This window comes from Dromaius novaehollandiae, chromosome 15 (genome assembly GCF_036370855.1).
Source record: "Dromaius novaehollandiae isolate bDroNov1 chromosome 15, bDroNov1.hap1, whole genome shotgun sequence".
Lineage (NCBI taxonomy): Eukaryota > Metazoa > Chordata > Aves > Casuariiformes > Dromaiidae > Dromaius > Dromaius novaehollandiae.
In genome coordinates, this window is record NC_088112.1 from 22,524,635 (window position 1) to 22,541,674 (window position 17,040).

The window sequence follows — 17,040 nt, forward strand, 5'->3', positions numbered from 1 at the left end:
CTCCGCCTGAGCTCATTACAGTCCAGCATGGAAGGCCACATACCCACCAGCACCACAGGCCCACAGCCCCAGGAAGCCCTCGTTAAAAAGGCTCACTGCCCCATGTCCTGTTGTGTGTCTGTGCCACAAAAACAATGTAGTGTCAGGTTTGAACACTAAGCCAGGTAGCTCTCTGCAACTACTTTCAGAGCACTGAAAGTAGGTTAGATTAAATTTGGTGGATCAGATTCTGGTCACCTTAAAAACAACCGCTCTCCTCCTTCCCTCACAGCCCTCCCACACACACATCTGCCACGCTTAAACTGGAAGACTAAATCACTTTTCCACTCAGCTGGCAGAAGTCAGATGATAATTCAAGAGAACAACAGTGTTTTAAAATGAATTAATCACTTCAGCAAAGTGGCTGAGTGCACAGGTTGGGAGTGATGGAGAATTTGCTCAGTAACCTGTTTTCAGTAGCCTCGTCTGTACGTGCCTCGGGGCTGGGAAATGGCTGTAGCACTGCACCTCTATTGTGCACAACAGCTGAAAGGAAGGTTTTGGCCAGTCTGAGCTCCCATATAACCCTCTGTCCTGTGTCTCACTGCCTCAGTTTCGCTAATATAAAAGGAGGATAATGAAACATTTATTTCAAAGGTGTGTCAGAAGGATCAACGATTCAGTAAAATTTTCAGAGATTATGAAGTAGGAGAGGACTGCCCTAAGTCACTGCAATCAGTTATCAATATCCATGTGCTTTTGGATCTGGTCCCTTATAATATTACTACTAACATGATATGCAGTCCTTTTCATAATCATAATATAATAAAATAAATTGCAAATTCAATTCAGAAGACGTAAAGCACTTTAGAAAGAACAGTGGATGACACTCAGCAGCAACCTGAGATGCTGGGTTTGGTAGAGCTGTTACTGACCCACCTCTGCTCCAAGACTTCCCCAGCCCTGTTCTAAAAGCAACCGGTCTCCTGAAAACTTTCCTGAAGTGTGAAGGTGCTAGGGCAGAAGCTAGAGGGAAAAGAACAGGGGAAGGACAGGCCGGTCTTTCACCTTTTCCATCAGTGTTCCAGCTTGCATATATGTTTCCCGAAGTAAGATGAAGCTGTTACAGTTGTCAAAAACACATTCAAAATGTGAAATGAACGTACTTGATGTGCATATGCCTACCTGAGCTTGCAAAGAGCCAGAAGCAATAGCTCTGAATTTGCCCTTGTTAGAGGGCTAACTTATTGAGCAATGAGTATACTTGAAACGTCAGGACTGTGAACTACTTCATTTCTCACTAGCCAACGCAAGAAAAAAGTGAAATCCCTATTAGGTTTATGGACTCCCAGCAATTTACTACGGAGCTATGACCTAATTGCCATCTGTTGTTTCCACATTCCAAAAGGAAAAAAAGTCTTCAGCTCACCATTTTGTAATGTGGGGAAGCACAAATACTAGTTTTAATTATTCTCAGTATTTAAGGAATGCTTTCTCTGTTATTCAGAAATATAAGACTACAGGGTTCACTGTAAATGCCTTGGTGTTATCTGTAACTTAAACATCCAAAATGCCATCTGAATTATGTGGACTGTCTGATTTGAAATGAAATGTCTCCTGTCACTTGCTAGATGATACTTCTATCTTTCTGGACATGAACCTAATGCAAGCTCACTCATCCCTTGTTAGCCGAACTGGCAAACAGGTGCATCTCCAGAAAGGTAACATTCCCTTATAGAAATTAAAGTTCTTCTATCTTATTTAATTTATTTGTTTTGCAGATCTTGTTTCTGCATTGTATTTCCACTTACCTTGTGCTTCATTAAACTTGCATGAAGCTATCTACTCTTCAGTGACTTCCAGTCAGGCTGCCAGGAACTAATCTTACAACACATTGGAAATGACCCTGTAAAATAATAAGCAGCTTTTACTGGAGTTATGAAACTACCTATGTCACATAAGGCAGTGCAATTAGCCAGGAAGCAACTGAGGTCCTAATAGTGAGAAAGAGAATATGATAGACAGAAACAAAGTTTAATTTACTTATGAGAGAAATGGAGTGGTAACAACTCTGGGACTGTACGGAAGGGGAAGAAATTAAGTGAGAACAGAAATAGGTGAAAGGAACTGTGACATGACCATAGTACAATTTCCTAGTCCACATTTTCATTAGTCTCTATATGGAATAGCAATCTAGATAGTGTAAAACATTTATAGAAGTACTGTTCCTGTTCTATACCACCATGACACAAAATGGCCCTTCACAACTGTCCCCACAAAAATTTGATTGCACTTGTCAACATCCAGCTGAAATTGTTACCTCAATAAAACCATAAAGATGAGTAACACTAGCCTGATAAAACACTGGTGCAGGAGGACTCTAGCAACACAGCACTCCTTGCAGCCTACAGCTGTTCAGATGCACCTGAACATCTGGCTATGAAGTACCACATCTTCTGCCAACACACACATGAAATGGGGAGAAAGAACTGGTCAAAATACCTGCTCCATTAATAAACAATTTGTGTCACCCATAACCTGAAAAGTTTCTAGTGCAGACCCAGCCTTTGTCTAGAACAGAGGTATCAGATTACTTTTCACAGAAGTCTGAGGGGCTACACTGCAGTCCTCCTTCAGAAATTAGGCAAATTATAGGAAACACGGGAGACAGTAAATGTCTCCAGCTTGTAAGTAGTACGGATAAAATCAACCTGTAGATTAAACCCGGACAGAAGTCTTTCATTTTAACAATCATCACCTAGAGTGATGAACAGGTAGTTCAGTATATGTTCACCACTCATTTCTGCAACAAAATATATTATTGGATAACATCAGTTCAGTAAACTATCATGACGACAATTAGGTCTTGAGAAACCCCTCACATCTGTAACTTTCTGGGAAAGATTTTGTCTTGAAGTGACTTTACATTTAAAAATTGTTGCTCACTTCTGGTTTAAAAAATTTCAAAGGATAAACCCTGTCAAAATGACAGTGTGACAACATCTAAATGAAGCACTCTCATGGAGAACTCAAAACCGTAATTCTGTACACTGTTTCAGAAAAATTTTTAGAATTTAAATTTTTCAACCCAACTGAGTGAGAAAAGAGCTGAAATCTCAAAAAGTATTTCCTACCCATCTCTCCCACCCACACCACAGTGTTGCTTCCAGGAATCTCTAGGGGATTATTTTTAGCTATCCATTTCACATATGATTCAACTCCAAAGCATTCAAGCTCATTCTCATTTTAGCAAAACTTGTTTTATATTCAGCACTGAACTGTAGAGCACAGAACAGCAGGCATTTAAACAGATCTCTCTGCAAAGTGATCAAATCTCTGCAAAGCCTCCCAACTGAAGGTGGCTTGCCCTGAATCAGCCTGATTCTATTTTTAGAAATTTAAATCAGGTATCACTCTCTCAAAACATGAACTAGCAAAAATGACTTGAACAAGAATATCCTAGTCCTGAGTGAAGTACTGGTTCGCATAAAGTCAAAGGAAATCATCCAAACCTAGTGATTTCAACGCACCCAGGATTTTGTTCTTCACATTAGTACGAGAAGAATATTAATTCAGTAGGTAGGTGCAGATAAGAAAAATAGAGATGCCTTTTTTTATGCCCTCCCTTGAAATGCTTTAAATGATGAAACAAACATCCAGGAAGATACTCCCATGGTACACTTACCTGCACCCAGCAAAACATGATAGAGCAGTCACAAGATGAACAAATTTTACAGAATTAACATCATTAACAGGAATGCAAACATGCCGACCAGAAGCAAATAGTTCCAGGAACGCAGAATAAAAAGGAGGTCCAGCTCTGTTTCTACTGAACCAAAGGACTAAATTCACATGGACTGCAATGCTAGCAGGACCTCACCTTCTGATTAGCTTCTCAAATTGGCCATCAATGGAAGCACCCATGGAAAGCCTGTCTCATTTCACAAATACTTAGAAAGATCTGGAAGATAAAAAATAAATTAAGAAAAATAAGCACAGTTTGATGTCTGTGCTGCCCCATACATGATTCAATTTCTTATGTAGCTAGGAGAGTAATCTGTTTGGAAATTTGATCTTTTCCTCTGTTCTAAATATAGTGAGGAACAGCTTCAGAGTTCCATCTGGCTGCATCAGCTAACCTGGGTCATTCACTCTAAACAAGTAACACTCAGGGGCATTTCTTATCATTTAGTGTTAATCGTGACACACAGGATACTTCACGTGGCACCAAGTTCTCTTGCAGAGCGTATTTCATATTCAAAATATTCGAATGTTCTTGCAAATCAGTGAGATTCAAGATCAGTTACTCCCAAACACAGAGATCAGCAAATTCAGATTGCCTGAGACCCCAACGAGGACACTGTAATTTTCCCAAAGAAGGGAATCAGTGTTTAGCACTACACCTGGAAAAAAGCACTTTTTGCAAAGCAGCAGTTATCCAGAAGTGTGGCAAGCAGTCAAAGTCCAGGAGGATCTCTAGCTTTACTATAGCATTTGAACTCAAGCATTTTGCCATCATTGCACAAACACATGCTCTCTAAATTGATGAGAAATGTCCTACTTGTGAGAGGCACTTACCATCTGCTTTCCACTTCACATTTCCAGAGACATTACAGTGACCATATTCCTCATGGAGCTGTATCTCTTAGGCTTCTTCTCAGGGAATCAGCTATTGCTCAAGCCACTACTGATTGTGTATGTTATTTTTAGCTTAAACTCTATGACTAGCCTTTTTTTTCCCTCAAGTTTAGCTTAAAAAGTTACAAAAAAGTATTTATGCAAAAAATGCAGAAAACAAAAGAGGCTAATCAAACCTCTTCCTCCCCAAACTCAGAGATACTGCCCCCCCCCCCAATGCAAGTACTGACTCAGCTGATTAAGCTATGTATTTTAACAATTCTGGGACTCAAATTTCCACTCCATTTCAGCAGACTCTTGAAATGAGTGATTGCCATCAGGCAACAGCACTGTCTTGGAGCTTTGTTCAGGCACTGACTGTAATCATGGAGAAAACCGCTGTCATGGTCTACACAGACAACACTGGTGGTGAATTCTGGCTATTCTGTGGAGGCCTCTGTTCATCGTTTACATGGCTGGGCAAGTATACAAGCTGGGGAACACAAAATTTCAGCCTAGTGTATTCTGATGTCATTGCCTCAGGCAGTAATTGTGCCCAGTAAAAGTACGTGTTATTGCTCTGACTCCGCTGCCCGTGAGTAGCCTTTCACTGATGCCCCCAGATATAATAAAAATTCCCATTGCGCAACTCAAGGCAAGAGAGTCAGGGAATCATTCAGCTCCACTGCAGGACCAAGGAAGTGCATACACAGAATAGCATGAAAAAATATTGCAAGAATAAACTACATTGGCCAGTCTCTTTTCAAAGCAGAGCATAGCTGAATTTGCAGCAGCATCACTGGCTGCCACTGCTATATGAGCCAAAGGCTGACCACAAGACACAGTATAAATAGGAAAAATGCTTTGTTTTTTAAATAAGCTGCCAAAAATATTTAAAGTAACTGATCTTTCACTTAAGTGCACATAGCATTCTTTATCTCAAAGGATTCTAAAAGGATAACAGAACCTGGATACTCCATTCATGCTGTTTTTTCAATAATACAGTCTTTGGTGTCTTACTGTAGCAAATATACTCAAGAAAGATACCTGAATTCTTTGAGAAAAAATGTCCAAGAATGATTTTTTTTTCTTTCTTAACATTTTCCTTCCAATTCAATTCCTGTTACCTTGAACTAGTGGCTGTATTAAATAACTTTAATTGCAAGGAATCCTAGGGAGAACGGTATGTATGGAAGAAATAGAGGCTTTAACTTGAGCCTTTGGAGTACCACTGAATTTGACAGACAGAATTTCACTATATTGTTTTGTTACTCTTACTTCCGCATGGAAATGTGTTTTATTTGTTGTTCGGAATGGCTTCTGGCCACACGTGCCTCCTCCTCTCTCCTACTGAGGCCCCCAAGTGAACATCTATATTGGAATATGTGGTATTTCTTATCCTTAGAACTGGAAATACTGCCATAAAACCAAGTATTTGAGGTGGCAAATGTTACAGTATTACTGGCAATCACTGCAGCAGTGGATGCTACTGCACTGCAGACATACAAGAGCATGAAGGAGGACTGATTCAGTGTACATCATGCATCATGACAGCATAGTGCATTATTCAGCAGAGCCTGTGACGGCTTTCCATTTAATCTATGTGAAAACTGGATTTATGGCATAGGAGTAAGAGCGATCCGAACATGGCTCATAAAACTGGAAGAATCATATTTTTCTCTTCAGCAAGCAACTTTTAACAGCTCTGCTGGGTGCTTATTTGCAGTCACAAGACAAAAAATTTGTCTCTGCTGTTTATGACCCTTTTATTCATTTCCGCAATAGAGGAGGGTGTTTTGGAGTGTAGTGCCAGTGATGCTCTAGTTACTGGGTGTTATTTGCTCCAGGGACTCTTTTGATATGTCTTCTGCTGTACTAATGTTCCCATTAGTCTTGATTGCTTCTGCAGGGGGTAGTAAAGACTTCTGTAACACAGCACCTAGGAAAATCCTTCTTGAGCCTTTGTATTTTCTTTGTAATGTTTTCCTCACCTTTTGTGAGATATCAATTTGACTTCTAAGTCATTTCCAGTTCTGTTCCTGTCATTACATTATATTTCTACATAAGAATCTAGATGATTCTTATGAGGGGTACAATGGGCTACCAAGCAGTTCTCCCTTTCTGTGTTCCTCATATGGTCTTGTTCTTTTTAGTTAAGCTTCCCAGCTATTGAAAGCATACAGTTTAAAATCACAAGTTATTAAAAGGCAGGCACCACATGCTACAGGGTACTGCTCAAAGCTGCTCTAAGCAAAAATGAAGTAGAAATATATGTATGTGGAAAATCACGTACAAAAAACCACCCAGTCAGAAAATGGCTAGGGACCCAAATTGTTTAATGGTCATAAAGCACAGTGAAAGGGCAAGTTAATCGAAAGCAAAACCAAAAAACCAGAACTCGCCCACCCACCCCGAGATTGGGTTAAAATATTTAGAAGCCCAGGTCTTTGCTGGACCAGGGAGGCCTGTTGAAGGTACGAGCCTGAGCTGAAAGTCTCATTACTGGAGATTTCCAGGTGAAATTACATAAAATTCCTGTTCATGGTTAGACTGAAAATCATCAAAAGTGTTTTTTCCTGTGCAAAACAATGTAGGAATTGAAAGAGAAAACTAAAAATGAGGATATATGGATTCTTCTGATATCTCTGCTACCTGAAGAGAACAGCCCTTTTGTAAAATGGCTTTACATCCCTTAGGATGACATACACAATACACAATAAGCAAAAGAAAAGTTAACCGAACTTTTGTAACTTTGAAGATTACTATGAAAATCCGAGAAAATTCTGAGATTATCCAAGAAAGCCGTAAATTGGTCTATGCTGCTGTATCACTAAGAAATGGACAGACTTTCCCAGAACATTAAAACGTATCAGAGAAGAGTCACTCTGGATTTAACCTTTTCAAAAGTTTGAGTGTAATTCAGTCCTGAATTATGATGCAGGCACATTTCCGTAACATGCACTTCGTGGTGCTGGACACTGATCTGCTGTCGTTATACGCAGTTCCTTTGCTCCAAAGACCACTACCATTACCTCCCAGAGCTCACGCCTCAGACACACAAACAAGGGCAAGAGGAGACCAACCGTGCAAACAGAACAAAACGCAGCAACGCTAAACTAGGGAGAGGGAAGTGTCCATCGCCAATTGTTTACAGGTAAACCACAATCATTTTTGCAAAATATTTTTTACAAGTCTCTTTTAATTATTAGTTGATTTCTTGGCCTAAACCAAAGCAATGAGTACAACAGTCATTTCTATCCACAAGAGAGATTAAGCTAGAACTCTGTGTTGAACATGACCTTGATCCATGGCCTCAGCAGCTTAACCTGGGGACTGCTATCATCAGCACTGGTACTGAACTACCTGGCACACAGCAGGCACTAACAGACCGAGCCTTCACCTCCTCTATCCAAGGATGAGCGCTGAAATCCCAGCACCATCCCCAGAAGCAGACTGGCGAGTTACAGTAATCCTTTCTTTACGCCCTGCTCAGTTCAGGCCAACGCCTGCCCTGCAAAAGCAGCCGTCCCCATCCAGCATCACCAATACGCAGGGCTAGAGCACGCAACGGGCAAGGACACTGCCCTGCGACAGAGCTGTAGGTGCTTCGGTGCGGAAGCTGCTGGAACAGGCCCAAATGGTTATTCAGCTTCGAGCCCACACCTCCGCCCCCTCGGTGCTGCTGGCACAGGTCTCCCAGCCCCACAGACCCCACCCCACCCAGCCGATGGCTCCCGCGCAGGCTGGGCCCACGCCGGCACCCTGCGCCACGAGCCAGCAGCACGGAGCGGCACATCGGCAGCTCGCGACACGCTTCAGCTTTACCCTGTCACCTGCAACGCTACCGCACAGCTCTTCACACCGGGACCTCACCTGCTGTCGCTGCGCCCGACCTACATAAGAGAAGAACCCAGCACAATACTGTGGGACTGTCTGGCTGTACTCTGTCGCGAGAAGGTCCCAGAGGGAAGAGGGGCTTCCTCTTGCACGAACCTCCTGTGCTGCTGCAGCTGCTGTTTTTGTGCGTTTAGAGGAGGCAGATAAGGGCATTGAATTTGAATGTTATGCTAATAAGAACATCTGTGTACTTAAATCAGCACTGAGCAGCTGGTACATTTAAAACAGCCCCCAGCATGTCTAAACACTCTGTAAATACAGAGTTAATATCTCCTGAGATCAATTTATCATTAATAAGTTATAAATACAGGATCAAAGGTACACTGAAATAAAACTTGTGTGGAAAAAATAGCCTGTTCTTTCTATTTTTCCCCTTCCTAAAATTTAATAACATTTCTTGTGTGACCAAAACTATTCAGAGAAAGCAATTATTATAGTTAAGATGTGTCAGGCTACTGTCCAAGCTATGGTCTGAAATTCCTTTTCCAATATATTTTGTCCTAAGTTAGGCATATTAGGATTTTACTGTAGTTTATACTACAACAATCTTCACAATTAAAAGTGTGTTTTTAAAACTCGCAGTCACTGACATTTTAATAAGGATTGAACTAAAGATTTCAGTAAGCATCCATTTCAATTTTGAGTGGCTATTATCATCCATGAGTGGATCTCATTCTGATTAAAAACTGTTGTTAATGATTACAGAGAATAAATTAAAATTGAACCAAAATGATTTGTGAATGAGTCCATCCCTATTACAAGCAGATGTGGATGCCGGGGACAAACAGGCAAAGCTCTGGACAGGGAGCACAACATGCTCTAGTCTGCTTCTGTCTGTCCCAAATTGTTTCTGGAATCACAACAATCAGACTCTCTCAATATGAACTCAGAGAGACGCATTTTAAATAAAGTTTTTCCAAAACTGGTGTCTAAGAGCTGGGATCCCAAATCTGCATTCAAACAGCTAAAGTAAGAGGACACAGCTGGCTTCACTCTACCTCAGACATCTAAACTGAAAGTTTAGTCATCCTCAGATCAGTTTGTAGTCAATGAAGAGATGCAGGTACCTCTAAAGGGTCATTTGGTCCACTTAACTTGCCAGTTCAGTACCTAAACTTCAACCAGCGAGAATGTACGCCGAGGCTAACTTCAGACAAGTGTTTTGCAAAGTCTTGACCGGTTTCCATATTACAACAACATTTACTGGTTTGCCACTGGCAGTCTCCACTCAGTATGATTGATATGCCATACATATCGAACAACAACACTTCCAGGGCTTTTAACATGTGAGAGTGGTTCTTATGTTAAAGCCACAGATAATCCTATTATAAATCCTCTGGATTTGGTTGGTTGCACTGAAGTTGATATAGTGCATGGTTAAAATGCAGTGAGCAGCAGATCAGCATTAGAAGATGCCAAGAAAATCTGTGTGGTTTTGGTTCAAATAAACGTAGAATTGAACATGAGAGCCCATAAAGCAATAACGATTCATCACGGGCTGTTTATGTCCCAGCTCTCTGCCAGGCTACGGAGGCAGAAAACCAAAGTGTGTCAGACCACTCCTGTCCCTCCCAGCTGGCTTTGAAAAGGTGCAGGCAGCCAGCCAAAAGTCACCTGCCTTCACTGCACAGCGCTCCGGACTCGCATGGAGAGGTGCTGACCAGCTGTGGGCCTCTGGGGAGTCCCTGTACAGAACACCCTTCTCTTTTCCTTAGGTGTTACCCCCTCTCCACATTTACCTTAGCTGACTGTTACCAGAAATAGGCAGGCCACCACTCAACTTCCATCTGTGGCTAGTTTGGGGCCCACATGCACTTCCACTATTAGATCTTGATAGGCAATTTAGTACCTTGATTTACACTTCTAAATGATTCTCCTTAACTTAGCATGCCCCACTTCACTAAACATGCTACAATGACCTGCATGTCCCCAAAAGACTCCAGCTAACATCTGAACTTACTTAGAACAACGTGAGATTACACCTACTAAATCAAAAAACATAGACAGTAGTTACCATGATGAAATTAAACCCTTTTCCTTCTTGGATCTCAAATAATCTGTTGTGAACAGGCATTGGGCAGATACAGCCTATATTCCAATTCTTATGCCTCCTAGATCCATAAGCTATCGATTGCCTTATCAAACATGTATTTTATGCATCCCAGAAGCTCAGGGAAACTATCTAATTCAAGAGTACCAGCCAGGTTGTGCAGGTGGCATGTTGATTGATGCTATATTATCTGTAAAACTAAGATACTCCTCTGTGTATCTGGAGCTTGGTTTCTGCCACCACTGCCCTTTCTCCCTGGAACACTTATCTCACTCTCATAATTCCCATCAAAAACCACAACCAGTGAAGTACACAAGCAAACCTTAATCAGCTATGTTACACTCACAACATTCCTCTTTTCATATGGGTCACATCTTGGAAGACAAGCATGACTCTCAAAACCGAAGGGAGTAGTAAGTATCATCTCACAGACTTTGGTGCACTGGAGGCCTATCTGAAAAAGGGTCCTAGAACAACAATTGTATTTTAAAGCCTATGGTTTTATTATGGTTCTAAGTTGTTTATGCATGATCCTCAGCTATAAAAGGCAAATATAGCTGATGATTAACGATTCTGCCTAGCTCCACCCTGTTTGGAACAGGGCAATTGATATATAAAATATGCCAAAGCCCATTAAGGTTGGCATATCATCTTAAATTTATGCGCGCAAGAAACTTCAGAGTGAGGCTGAAAACCTCCAAAACATACAGATCAATTATGCAGTAAAATGCCAAAGTCCTACCTTAACATTGATTTTCTGAAATAGCTACAAAGCTAGTAAAACTTCACTTTGTCCAAAAGGTACTTAAGATCTTTAGCAGGGCTATATAAGCCCACTATGTTATTTTTTTATGATTTACACTACTCACCTAATCTCCACAAGTAACATTAACATCTGTCAGAACTCCTTATAAACAATGAGACAGTGCTCTTGGGCTGAGCAATTTTCTCTGGGCAACTGATTTGATTAATTTTTTGAAGAGCACTATCCTGCCAGTTGGCCTAGAATGGTAAGTTTTAAGAAGCTTGTTTGCTTGGTTATCTTCTCCCAGGGGCCTCATTGCAATTATGACTAACTGAAGTTACTAGGCTAATTTGCTGCTTAACATCCTTGTGTGAAATGTGCAAAGCTGTTTAAAACTTAAACAAGGGAAAAATGGGGGGAGGTTGCCTTTTTTGTAATCACGAAGCTATACTAAGCATGCTCATGACTTTCCATTGGAAGAGACTGCCTTACTTCCTCCTAGCTGCTGTCGTCTTTCCACTAGGTAACTTTAGTTAACCTGGTCATTAGCAAGAAAAATGGCTGCAAATACTTAAGTTCAGTCCTGCATACATCACTGCTGTTTAGCCTTCTATGCCACAGCCCAGAAGCATACCTGCAGCTCTCTCGGACATGCTGAGATGGCTTTGAACTAGCCAACTTCGGGGCTGAGAGTCCCCTGCCTGCCTGAGGGCTTCCGGCTCTCGCAGCCCACGCCAAGCTGCAGGCTGATGCTGACCCAGGACATGCTGTTTCTGCACCCACATAACCAGTTTGAAGATTGCTCCTGTAAGTCTATGCAAGCAGCAGTCACATCTGTGAATTCAAGTACAGTCATAAAAAATATACTCATTTAATGAGCAAAGAAATTCACCCCATGTGAAAGGATGTCAGATAAGACTAACAGATAAGTAATTGCACTCATCCATAGCTGAGAAAGTAAAAGTGAGACTTCCCATATGAAGCAAATGAAAACAGATGCCTAAAGGACATGCCTGTGAAATACCAAGAAATCCATCAACACATAAGCAGCACTTAACAAATGAACTACTCTTTCTGGCTACAGTAACTTGAGCCCAAGACAGGAAAAGTTAAAGGCCTGACACAGAGTTGTTTACTAAATTACTGCAACAGTATTTCTCATTAACTCCATGTAAAGAGCAGAAACCACACTACACAGTAATGCTCTGTGTTATCAGGTGTTATGGCGGTAACTTTGACATATCACTAACACTTAAAAGCCACAACAAGCAGTTGTAACCATGACTATGGCTTTGACATATTTCATAGACTTTTCACTACTCAAACATTTTTTCTTTACTTTTGCTTCCTAGAGAAATGAAGCACAGGCAAATCATGAAGTAGTGTATGCCTACCTCCCAAGTGATCACCACACATCCTTGATTCAGAAATGCCAAACTGAAGATGGTATGGGAGGGAGGGAGCTGAAGAGTTATAGGAGTTGGCATTACTGTGTTAGGTAGGTGGACAGGTTAAGGAAAAAGGCACAGATCCAACAAGAAATCAGCCTTCATTAACTCTTCTGTTCAGGAAACATCTTGGGTTTTTTACATACAGCTTTCAGAACCTTCTTATGTAATACAAGTGAAAAAAAGGACTAACACTTGTGTAATGAAATGACAGACACATAAGGCAACTCAAGAGGACTTGGGATGCCTGGGTCCTGTTTCTCATCCTTCTATTTCAGTATCCATTTCAATTCTCCTTCCTACCAAAATGATACTAACTTCATAGTTAGTATCCATAGTATGTTCTGAGAGCTAACTACGGAAAAACGTTATAGATGAGATGTGTATTAATTACAACTGATGTTTCTTTCCAGATCACCTTAAAAAAAACCCTGAAGATTAAAGAAATGAAAGTATCAATGCAGAAGCTTAACATTACACATACATAAACTAGAAATCCATCAAATACAAACGGGCTACCTGAGAATGGGAAAGTGCTTCTGACACTGTCTATTCAATAAATCCCCCTTCCTGGCTCTTCCTATTGATTTTTCCACTGAAGGGGTAATTCCCACATCCCACTCTGCTTCTAACATCTGCTAGAGATGTTTTGGTTTCCTTACTCTATTTACATGCCATTTTGTGTTCCACTCCAGTGCTTTTTCTGGTCCTGGAACTGTTCTCTTTTGCTCACTTTGCATTATGCAGAACAGTCTTTTTCCTTTCTATTCCTTCAATCTTGATCTGTTTTTTTAAAAGCTGCTCAAGTTTATATAACTGTCTCTTTATTGCTAGTCTGTAGACACTGAGGTGCAGTCTGCGTATTTCTCAGTGCTTTTGGGAATACATACTCTACACTTACAGGCAGTTTTATTTTATTGGACCATTTATATATTCTTACAAATAGAATTTTCTTACACCTTTAGGGTGATGACATGGTTCCATCCTTCTTCTCATACATATGACACACACTTGCCCCCCCCCCCCCCCCAACATTTGCTCTGCTGAGGTTTGCAATTACATGCACTTTAGTCAGGGAATTTTTCCATTTTTTGAAACTCACTGTTCAGAATTTTTTTGGAAAATATGACTGAAGTCTTCATAGTAAGATTCACTCAAAATAGTTTCAGTTGCGCCATTGGTTTTTACACTGAAGTAAATCAGAATAGTTCCATTTGTACAGGGAGAACTCATCTTTTTCTACAGCTTGCTGGGAGAATAAAGTGTGTGATCAGAGGCAAGTTTCATCTGTTATTTTCTCCTTTTATCCAAGATTGACATCATTTTATTTTTAGGACATTTTAAAATTATTTTAGAAAATGAAAGGGCTGAATTCTCATTTATTCATTCTTTCTTGGATGTTTTTCATGCTAGTGGTCCTATAGTACTAAATAAAGGTTTTTGGTTTTGCTCAGAATTGTACCCTTCCCTTTAAGGACAGACAGATTTTCAAGAAGGTCTTCAGCTAACTTGACCTGTTTAATCACCAAGAATAGAGTGTTAATCGTATGTTGACCATCTGAGAAGAGAAAAGATGTACGGCTCCCTATCCTTCCTTGCAATGCTGTGGAGTTTGTATCTTGCATGCAGTTACTTGGTTGTGGAGCTCATATGCAAGGATTTAAAAGATGATGTGTTAAATCCTCCCTGTTCTTCTGCAGTCATTCAACAAGTAGGTCAACTACACTGGCAGATGGAGGGAGGTGTGGGAGGCACAGTACTTGGCTCCTGAAGGGCACAATGCCAGCCTTAATTCTGCCTGGGAAACATGGCTGTAAACTACTGTCAACCATGCCTGAAACAGAAGAATTTTGTCAACAATCTCATTTGAAAAAGACAAATAAGAAGAATCTTGATTTAAATGTTTGTGCGTTTAATAATTTTTTTTTTTTGTCATCAGTATTGCATAGATGGCTATTGGATGTTTCTGGGAAACAGGAATATTTTGGCCTTGCATCATTCTGGTTGTATTCCTGCAGTTATAACACCCTGCATGAACACTCTTCCCCAGTAGGTACAATACTGCTGATGTTGAAATAACAGGAAATCTTCAAAGAAATCTTTAAGTGAACTGCAGAAAAAGTCTGTTTCTAGCAAGCTGTAACTATGTAAATGAGTTTGTGTAGTGTAATTATTTTTTTCAAAGTGATGACTAAGGCTTTCCTTACCAGAAGCAGGTAAAATTTCTTGATGTTTTGGAATGTCATATACTGAGAATCAGTGGCACAGTAAATTGCAGTTAACATTTATTTTCTTTCCTGCTTTCTCAGCTAAGCAGGTAGTCATCCTGTTTTTGTGCATTTCCTTAACCATATTTATAAAAGATCTTATGCAATGCTCAACTTCCAATAAAATAAACAGGCCAAAAATAGTCATCATATAGGTGTCAATTAGAAGTGATTAAACTGATCAGTTAGAACTGACTATGGATTTAGAAGTATGCACTATACTGTTTTAAACTAAATTGTACCCAACTCCTTCACTTTACACACTATTTCTGCTAGAGATGCAAGTGTTTCTACAAGGTTAGGACACGGTTTACCTTGACAGCAAAAGGGAATGCATCCAAAACACCCAAACGGTACTTTGCGCTTCTCCCTTCTGTCCATACAGTATTTCTGGAATGTGTCTCAGTAATGTCTGGTTGAACGTGCTTCCACGCTTCTGGAGAGAATCCAGGATGCTAGAAAGCTCTGGAGGACATGTATTGACAGGCTGCTCGGATCTGATACACTGTCTGTGTCCTAGGAAGAAAACAGTTTATCAAAAAATCACATCCTGTCTTTCACAACAGTTTTGTCTGACTGAACAATGAAAGACTTGACTCAAATAATGTAAACCAATCCAAATACATTAAGTCTTAAAGTTCTTGTGAGCTACAAAAACAATCCCAACTTATAAAAAGATACAACTTCAGGGTAAATAAACAAGTAAGGATTGCCAGTAACTTTCTGGCCAGATAGACATCATTTTAACTGAGTTTAGTGCAGGTTTTCCAAATGCTTTAAACTTAGGAACTCATTTGCATGAAGCCTGTAAAAAATGTTCTGGGAATGAACTACTGATCATCTAGTTTTATCTTGTACTACCTGGCTGTCAGTTATGACTGGACACCAGTATCAGCTGACAGCCATCATCTGTAAGTGCCTAGATGGTCAAATCTTGTGACAAAGAATGTGCAGAGAAAACAAAAACATTACATATGTAAATAAGAGACACACTAGCCCTCTTTAATTTATCTGCTTTAGCAAAATGCAGTACAGGCTGCAAAGCAAGATAATACTCCCTGTGCTAGCACAGAGAGTGCTGGGTGGCAACTTGTCCTTTCTTGACAGAAACGATGGCGAACAAAAACCCAGCATATGATTTATTTGAAAAACAGTAGTAAAACTGTCTTGATCTGAAAGAAAATGGTGTTTTCCCAGCCTCGCAGCATTTTAAGATGCTCATCATTTTCTTCTTCTTCTGAGGAACCTTTTGCTTTGCCAACTTCAGTTCCATCTTTCTTACAGAGGCACTGCTGTGGCAGTTGCTTTTTACATTTTGGTTTCTTGGCACAAGGGGAGAATTACTGTCTGTTTTCATTTGTCTTCACTTCCTTCTATTGTGACATTGTACTTATTACAAAGGCAATTTTAAATTTTAATTCTGTAACTGGAAGACAGAAACTCTATGTGGTAAATGCTGACTGAAGAGTAACCGTGTTACCTCCACGTTTTGCATTTCTTTTAGCCCCTGCACCACATCTTCATCTTTTATGATGCAATACCAGTATTCAGTAGTGGGTAACTTTCTGTAAGTCAACCTGAGATCAAAGAAGGAAAGAACGAACAAGAGGGGCAAACAAATATGTTACAATCCAGTTTAAGGATATCAAACCATCTTACCAGATCTAGACTTGGTACATTCCTCCTATGATTGCTTTTGATTCTATACAGCCTTCTTTCCTAAAAAAGCTGTGTTAAAACTTTAGAAAATGGGTTGCTGAAGCCCAGTGGTAAGCCCTGTCTAATGCCCACGGAGACCTGACCAGTGACAGCCACCAAGCACTTAAGTTTTGTAATATCGAAGTACTTCTGCCTAAGTCCCCTTTCACTTAATAATCCCATCTCTCATACTTAGAGCCCTCTCTGTCCCACCCTCGTTCATGCAACCATTGCTTTCATTCACGAAAGTGAACAAAAATGAGACTTTCAGGATCCCTTTGTTCTACAGGACTTGCACAAATGCATAGCTTGAAATACTGTTCTGCTCTGCTTCCACCC

The 17,040-nt window shown here is 40.4% G+C and overlaps 1 long non-coding RNA gene across 9 annotated transcripts in view; it reads right to left on the reverse strand.

Annotated features, from left to right (window-relative positions):
- The window catches only part of LOC112994142 (uncharacterized), a 71,433-nt gene that overhangs the window by 40,637 nt on the left and 13,756 nt on the right, over positions 1–17,040 (reverse strand). For all 9 annotated transcript variants that reach the window (XR_010391801.1, XR_010391804.1, XR_010391802.1 and 6 more), the window contains 4 exons: positions 16,484–16,580; positions 15,318–15,519; positions 3,860–3,940; positions 1,791–1,885 (listed from right to left, as the gene is read on the reverse strand). This is a non-coding gene — a long non-coding RNA (uncharacterized LOC112994142). The remainder of the gene's footprint in view (positions 1–1,790; positions 1,886–3,859; positions 3,941–15,317; positions 15,520–16,483; positions 16,581–17,040) is intronic.